This window comes from Castanea sativa, chromosome 1 (genome assembly GCF_040712315.1).
Source record: "Castanea sativa cultivar Marrone di Chiusa Pesio chromosome 1, ASM4071231v1".
NCBI classification, from domain to species: Eukaryota; Viridiplantae; Streptophyta; class Magnoliopsida; order Fagales; family Fagaceae; genus Castanea; species Castanea sativa.
Window position 1 is genome coordinate 12,697,775 of NC_134013.1, and position 8,004 is coordinate 12,705,778.

Consider the following 8,004-nt stretch of genomic DNA (forward strand, 5'->3'; position numbering starts at 1 on the left):
CTGCTACATCCACGGGCGCACAAAAAAAAAATTAAAAAAAGAAAAAGAAAGAAAGCAAAGGGGAGTAAGAAAATGAATGGATAAGAAATTGTAGAATTAAATAAAAAACAAAAGGCAGTCATGAAGGGCAATTTGGTGAAGACCAATCATTTACCTTATAAGTGGTTCTCTTGATCAAGGTTTTCTCTGTAAGGAAAATAGAGGGAGTGGGGGGGCTAAGGAAGATATAAAGGGTTCATCAGATAAATTGGACGCTAAAATATTGCGTGAAAAAAAAGTGGAAGTGTGGGAAAAGCTTTTGTGAGTCATTTGGATCGTTTCTCTGCACTGGTTCATTAATAGGCAGTGTTTTAGTATGTTTTCTAAGGAGAGTGAAAACTGAAAAATAAAAATAGCTCAAGACTAGTTTTCAGTTTCCTTCACAATATGGAAATTGAAAATAGTTTCTGATTTTTGCCTAAAATAAGTTACCAAACAAGTTTTTTGCCTTAGGAAACAAAAAATTGTTTTTGAAAACATAAAACATAGAAAAAAACGGTTATCAAACATACCTTAGTGTTTGTAATTGTATTCTTCTCCAAGTTGAAAAATGCAAAAATCGGATCAGTTGCTAAAGTTGATTTAGGTTGTTCTTTAGCCTTTAGGTGTCATAATTTTAAAATTTTGGTGAGGTTATTGGATATAAGTAACTCGATCTCTCCGTAATTAGTGATATTTTTGCTTGAAACATATTATTTTGATAATTATTTATTTAGGTCTTTATGTCTAATTGTGAAATTTCAAGTTGTTTAAAGGAAAAAAAATCAAAATTTAGAATATATATATATAAAAGAGATTGTTTTCTTTATTGAACAATCATATATGATTTTAGACATTAATATAATAAAAGTTTATGGGACCAACGAACCTTCTTGCCCAAATGATCTAATCAGACACCTTCGTCCATTTCGCCATGTCATGGACGAAGAAAGGTAAGCCATTAAATGAGGGATTTAGTATCTCGGACAGTAACAAGACAGGCTGCTTGACCATTGGAAGCTCATCAAAACCTACATTATTGAGACCAAAGGCGTTACAAAAAGGTACTAAAGACCAAATAAGGTATATATATATATACCCCTTAAGACCAAATAAGGTATATACATTCTAATACGAATAAGTCGTAACTCTGATACTTTTCCAAAAAAGCTTCTATACGCTAACTTTATGATTGGAAACTCTGTGGCAGGCACCACATCGGTGGCCATCTAAGAAGGACTCTTCGAGACAATTGCATGCATTAGGGACGAGGTTGCTAACTCATCTGGATGACTGACGATTTCCATATCATAAGTTTAAGGAGGACTCTTCAAGACAATTGCAAGCATCAGGGTCGAGGTTGCTAACTCATTTGGATGACTAACGATTTCCACATCATCAGTTTGGTGTCGTATATAGGGACGACATTTTCGCACTTAGGTTTGAGAGCGTAGTTCCCTCCAACTCACAAGTCCAGATGGAATCCAACACTCCCCAAGATTCTACAGCATTAGCTCTGCAAATCCAAGCATTCACAGCTAGCATGGAGGAGCTTACCAAACAAAACCAGGAGATGATGTTGCGGCTTCAACAAGAGGACAACCGTTAGGGGACCAACCGGGACGACGAGGGAGACAGCCAAAGAAGAAGTGACTGCTGGAGAGCAGCTACTCCAGAAAGAGCAAGCTCGAACCTTCTTCGAGAAATGAGAAAGGAGATGGACGAGCTGAGGAATGCAATCAAGGAAAAGACAGACTAGAGCCAAGATAGGATGGTCAAAAGGACAGATTCACCCTTCATAATGGCGGTCCTAGAATGTCCAATGCCGTCAAAGTTTTGTCTACCCTAACTCAAGCCGTTCGACTAGCTGAAAGACCCTTTGGATCTCCTCAACACTTTCAAGACAACTCTAGGTCTTCAGCAGCCCCCTGACGAGATACTGTGCCGTTCCTTCCCTTCCATTCTCAAAGGAGCTGTGAGGGAGTGGTTCACGAAATTACCAGCGTCGTCCATTGACAATTTCGAGCAATTAGATAACTCCTTCTTACTCCACTTTGTCGGGGGACAACGTCCGAAAAGGCCGACCAACCACCTACTTACTATTAAACAAGGAGAAAAGGAGACCCTAAGGTCATATATGAAGTGTTTCACCCGAGAAACTTTAGAGGTGGACAAAGCAAATGACAAAGCCCAGTTGACGACCTTTAAAGCTGGATTGAAATCAAGGGAGTTCGTGGTCTTACTCATGAAGAATCCCCCCCAGACGATGGCGGAAATGCTTCTGAAGGCACAGAAGTACATGAACGCCGAGGATGCCCTAGTAGCAATTGAAAGGGTAGAAAAGCCAGATGAGAGGGAAAGAAACGAAGATGACCGGAGAGGAAGGAAGAGGGAAAGGACAGATCGTCAGAATACTGATGGGAACAAACGGAAAGACGATAAAACCCCTCGGACAGTAAAATTCACTCCTTTAGTTATGCCCGTTGATAAAATTTTGGCACAGATTAAAGATGAGCACTACCTCAAATGGCCAAGGCCATTACACTCGTCACCCAATGTACGTGACAAGAAGAAATACTGCCGTTTCCACAAGGATCACGACCACTACACAGAAGATTGCAGAGATCTAAAGGAGCAGATAGAGGAACTCATACAAAAAGGGAAGTTGTAGAGATTTGAAAAGAAGAGAGAGATAAAATGATCACAAGAGGATCATTCAGATCCCTCAAGAAGTCATAATAGAGGCAGGTGAACAGCATCCACAGGATACCACCCTGAAGCAGAGACAGGCGGACAGGGACATCCTTTTCCCGGAAGAAGATGCTAGAGGAATGAAGCAACCGCACAACGACACCCTGGTTATAATGCTTATGATAGAAGGGTTCAATACCAGGAGAATCCTTGTGGACAACGGCAATTCCACAGACATCATCTACCTTTCTGCTTTTCAACAATTGAAAGTGGACCTCGAGAAACTGCGGCCCTTTGAGTCTCATCTTGTCAACTTCAATGGAGGCAAAGTGTATCCCAAAGGCATAGTGACACTAACGGTCACGGTGGGGTCTTATCCGCGATAATTGACTCATTAGCTAGACTTTCTGGTGGTAAATTGTCCCTCTTCATACAATGTGATCATTGGGAGGCCTACACTCAATCGTTGGAAGGCAACCACGTCCACTTATTGCCTGAAGGTAAAATTCCCAACAGAAAATGGTGTAGAGGAGGTAAAAGGAGATCAAGTGCTGGCTAGGGAGTGCTACCAAGCAATGTTAGCCGCGAAGGAAAACCATACATGGATGATCAGGGAAAAATAAGAAGAGAAGGTGGAAGCCCTGGAAACTGTGGAGCTAGTAGACGAAGAGCCAATGAAGACTACAAGGGTAGGGATGACCTTGAGTACAGAGATAAGGAGAAGATTAGTCCAATTCCTCAAGGAGAACCAGGACGTCTTCGCATGGAGTCATGAGGATATGCCAAGCATATCCACAAAGATCATCCAACACAAGCTAAACGTAGATCCTGAGAAAAAAACCTGTCCAACAAAGACGACGAGTCTTTGCTCCTAAACAAAACCAGGCAGTCACGGATGAGGTCAACAAATTGCTAGCAACAAACTTCATCTAGGAGGTCTATTACCCAAACTAGCTCGCCAATGTCATCCTGATAAAGAAGGCAAATGGGAAATGGAGGATATGCGTAGACTTCACGGACCTAAATAAGGCCTGCCCAAAAGACAGCTTTCCTCTTCCAAGGATAGATCAGCTGGTGGATTCCACAGCAGGACATAAGCTCCTGACTTTTATAGACGTATTCTCAAGATACAACCAGATAAAAATGGAAAAGGAAGACCAGGAGAAAACTGCCTTCATCACAAGCCAAGGGCTCTACTACTACAAGGTGATGTCTTTCGAGCTGAAAAATGCAGGAGAAACCTACCAGAGGTTATTAAACAAAATATTCAGTAAACAGATCATGAGAAACATGGAAGTGTATGCGGACGACATGCTCGTCAAGAGTAAAGAAGAGTCTGCTCACCTAGATGACCTCTAAGAGACGTACACAACTCTCAGGTAATATCAAATGAAGTTGAACCCCAGCAAGTGCGCCTTTGGGGTGGCGTTAGGGAAGTTCTTAGGATTCATGGTGTCCCAGAGGGGGATAGAAGCAAACCCAGAGAAGGTACGAGCCATACTAGAGATGACATCATCCAAGACCGTGAAGGAAGTCCAGAAACTTACAAGAAGGATAGCAACGCTCAACATGTTCGTCTCTAAAGAAATGGACAAATGCGTGCCCTTCTTCAAGATGCTGAAGCAGGCCTTCACTTGGACAGACGAGTGTGAGAAAGCTTTCCAAGAGCTCAAGCACTACCTAAGCAATTCGCCCCTCCTAAGCCTATCCAAGGAGGGAGAAAATCTATCTTTATACTTAGCTGTGTCAGCTACAGCCATGAGCGCGGCCTTGATTCGGGAAGAGCACAAAACACAGTTCTTAGTTTACTATGTCAGTCAAGCCTTCCAAGGCGTAGAAGCCAAATACCCACGAATCGAGAAGATTACATTCGCATTGATTGTAACTTCATGTAAGTTGCGCCCCTACTTCCAAGCGAACCCTATCTTGGTGATGAAAGACCAACCAATAAAGAATTCTATGAACAAGCCCGAGGCTATAGAAAGGATGATCCAATGGGCGATCGAACTTAGCCAATTCAACATTGAGTACCACCCCAGGACAACTATCAAGGCATAAGCACTGGCAGACTTCATCGTCGAATTCATAATCCCAGATGAAGATGGGGCACCAGACGAGGCAAAAAGTGGACAATCCAAACTGACGGTTCGTTAGCCCAAAAAAGGGTCGGAGTAAGGGTCATTGTCATCACCCTAGAAGGAGAGACGCTCAAATATGGAGTTCAACTAACATTTTCGGCTACTAACAATGAAGCTAAGTATGAAGGAGTACTGACGGGGCTAAGGGTCGGGAAGGCGTTAGGAGTCAAAAACTTGTTCCTCCAAAGCGATTCAAAGCTGGTTGTGAGGTAGATAAAGGGGAAGTATGAAGCAAAGGAGGAAAGAATGCAAAAATACCTGAGGCTAACAAAGCTTTTGACACAGGTGTTTGATCGGGTAGAGTTCACACAGGTCCCTAGAAACCAGAACATAGGGGCAAATGAGCTAGCGAAACAAGCATTGTCAGAAGCAAGAGCAACGAATACAGACTTAAAAATGGAAGTTCAAAAACGTCCCAGTATCAAAGAGGTCCTCACTTTCGCAATCTAGAGTGAAAGCAGTTGGATGACCCCAATCCTATCCTTCCTTCAAGACAAATGGCTTCCACAGGACGTCGAGGAGGTCAGGAAGGTCAGGAAAAGCGCAGTCAGGTTCACGATCCTAAACGACGCCCTATACAAAAAAGGCTTCTCCATGCCTTTCCTAAAGTGCAATCCATGAAGGAATTTGTGGAGACTATGTAGGCCCAAGATCCTTGGTAAGCACGGTTATCAAAACAGGTTACTTCTGGCCTACTTTGCAGAAGGATGCAAGGAAGTTCATTAAGAGGTGCGAAAAATGCCAAAGGTTTGGGAATGTCCAACGCATCCCAACAAAAAAACTGACGCCAATAGCCTCCCCATGGCCATTTGTCCAGTGAGGGCTTGACATCGTCGGCCCATTACCCCAAGGTAAGAGACAGGTAAATTTTTTACTGGTTGCTATTGGCTATTTCACAATATGGGTTGAAGTAGAAGCACTATTAACCATAAAGGAGGCAAAGATCCAGAACTTCGTGTGGAAGAATATAGTTTGCTGATTTGAGATACCACTAACGATCATATCAAACAACGGGCAGCAGTTTGACAGTCAAGGCTTCAGGGACTTCTAGGATTAAGAACCAATTCTCGTCCCCAGCTCACCCCCAAGCTAATGGTCAGACGGAAGTGACGAACCAGACACTGCTCAAGATCATCAAAGCTCAGTTAGACAAGGTAAAGGGTGCGTGGCCAGAGGAGTTGTCCAACTTCATGTAGGCGTACAAGACTACAGCAAGAACCCCGACAAGAAAGACCCCCTTTAGGCTCACCTATGGCACCGAGGCAGTAATCCCAGTCGAAGTGGGAAGCACCAATATGAGACGAGAATTCTTCCACGAAGGCAGCAATGATGATCAACTAAGAGTCAGCCTAGATTGCTTGGACGAACCCAGAGATGAAGCATCCCATAAGATGGCGAAGTACTAGCAGAAGATGGTCGAGTACTACAACAAAAAAGTGAAGCTCAGACAACTTAACATAGGAGACCTTATCCTACACAAGATCACACCTACTACCAAGGACTCAACCCAAGGGAAGCTTGGCCCAACCTGGGAAGAATCCTACAAAGTCACCCATTATTCCAGACAAGGCAGCTACACCTAGAAACATTGGACTAGAAGAAACTCCCACGACCATGGAATATCAAGCCTTTGAAGAGGTACCATCAATAAATGTAATGGACGATTGTATTCATGTTTGAAATAAAGCAATAAAAGAACTATTCAGCCAACATTCCAACGTGATGCATGCAAATATAGGAGCCTAAGAACAAAAAATTGGCCAAGTAATAAGATCCTAGACGGATGTAAATTACTAACGAAGCCAAATGACAAGATCCCTTAAATGGGCGTAAGCAACCTAAAAATTGGCTAAGTAATAAGATTCCGACTAGACGAATGTAAATTACTAACAAAGCAAAATGACAAGATCCCTTTAATAAGTGTAAGTCACCTAAAAATTGGCTAAGTAATAAGATTCAACTTAGACAAATGTAAATTACTGACGAAGCCAAATGACAAGATCCCTTAAATGGGTGTAAGCCACCTAAAAATTGGTTAAGTAATAAGATTCCACCTAGACGGATGTAAATTGCTGACAACACCAAATAACAAGGTCCCTTAAATTTGTGTAAGCCACCTAAAAATTGGCTAAGGATATTCTGCCTAACGGATGTAAATCATCAACGAAAGTCTAAACAGCTAGATGACAAGATTCTTCATAAGGGTATAATTCACCCAAAGATTGGCCAAGTGGTAAAATCCCAACTGGATGGATAGGAATCATTGACAGACAAAAGCAAACACTACGCACAATAAAGAATGAACAGACAAAGGCATAAAAATAAAACGGTAAGCATGAATACATTATGTCTGAATTAAAAGCCCAAAAACCATTGAGCAAAAAATATTGTTTTAACATTTGAATTAAAAGCCCAAAAACACTGGGCACCCAAAAAAAAAAAAGAAACATAGATATCTCTAACAAACAAGTTCAAGCGTTGGCTTCGTCACCATCAGCGTTGGTGGGCTCTCGAATGTCTCCTACGGGGTCAAGGGCAGCAACCTGAGCAGCCTAGGTAGCCTCGACCTCAGCCATCTCCTCGTCCACCACCTCCAGGTCCAAACTCTCCAGGTCTACTCCGGTGGGGTGCTTGACGAGGTACCGTCTCAGGAGCTCGAAGCCTTTGTAATACCAGCTGAAGAACACAGTGTTGTACTCGTTAGTCTACTGGAAGGCTTCAACGAACTTGGCCACAACGGTCTTCACTCTCTCCTTTGCAGCCATGAGTTGCTCATCCTTTTCTAAGGTCAGCTGCTTTTTGACCCTCAAGTCGTCGAACAGGACCCTCGCATTCTCCTTGGCAATATTGGACTCATCCATGGTTGAGATGAGGTCCTTCTTCAGCTTTGAGTTTTATGTCTCCAAACCCTGTAGCTTGGACCCCGCGGAGGTGGCCTTTGCCTCCTAACTCAAGTACTCTGAGGTAATATGAATGGTCTCCCCCAGAACCTGAAAAGAGAATCCACCTCTCATAACCATGCAAAAAAAGAAAAAAGCAAAGGCAAATGGTACAAATTTATTACCTGGACAAGTTTGTGGATGTGACAACCCATGATCTCGTTGGATGGCATGCCAGAAAGGACTTGGAGGTCTTCGGTGGTGAAGGCATCCTATGC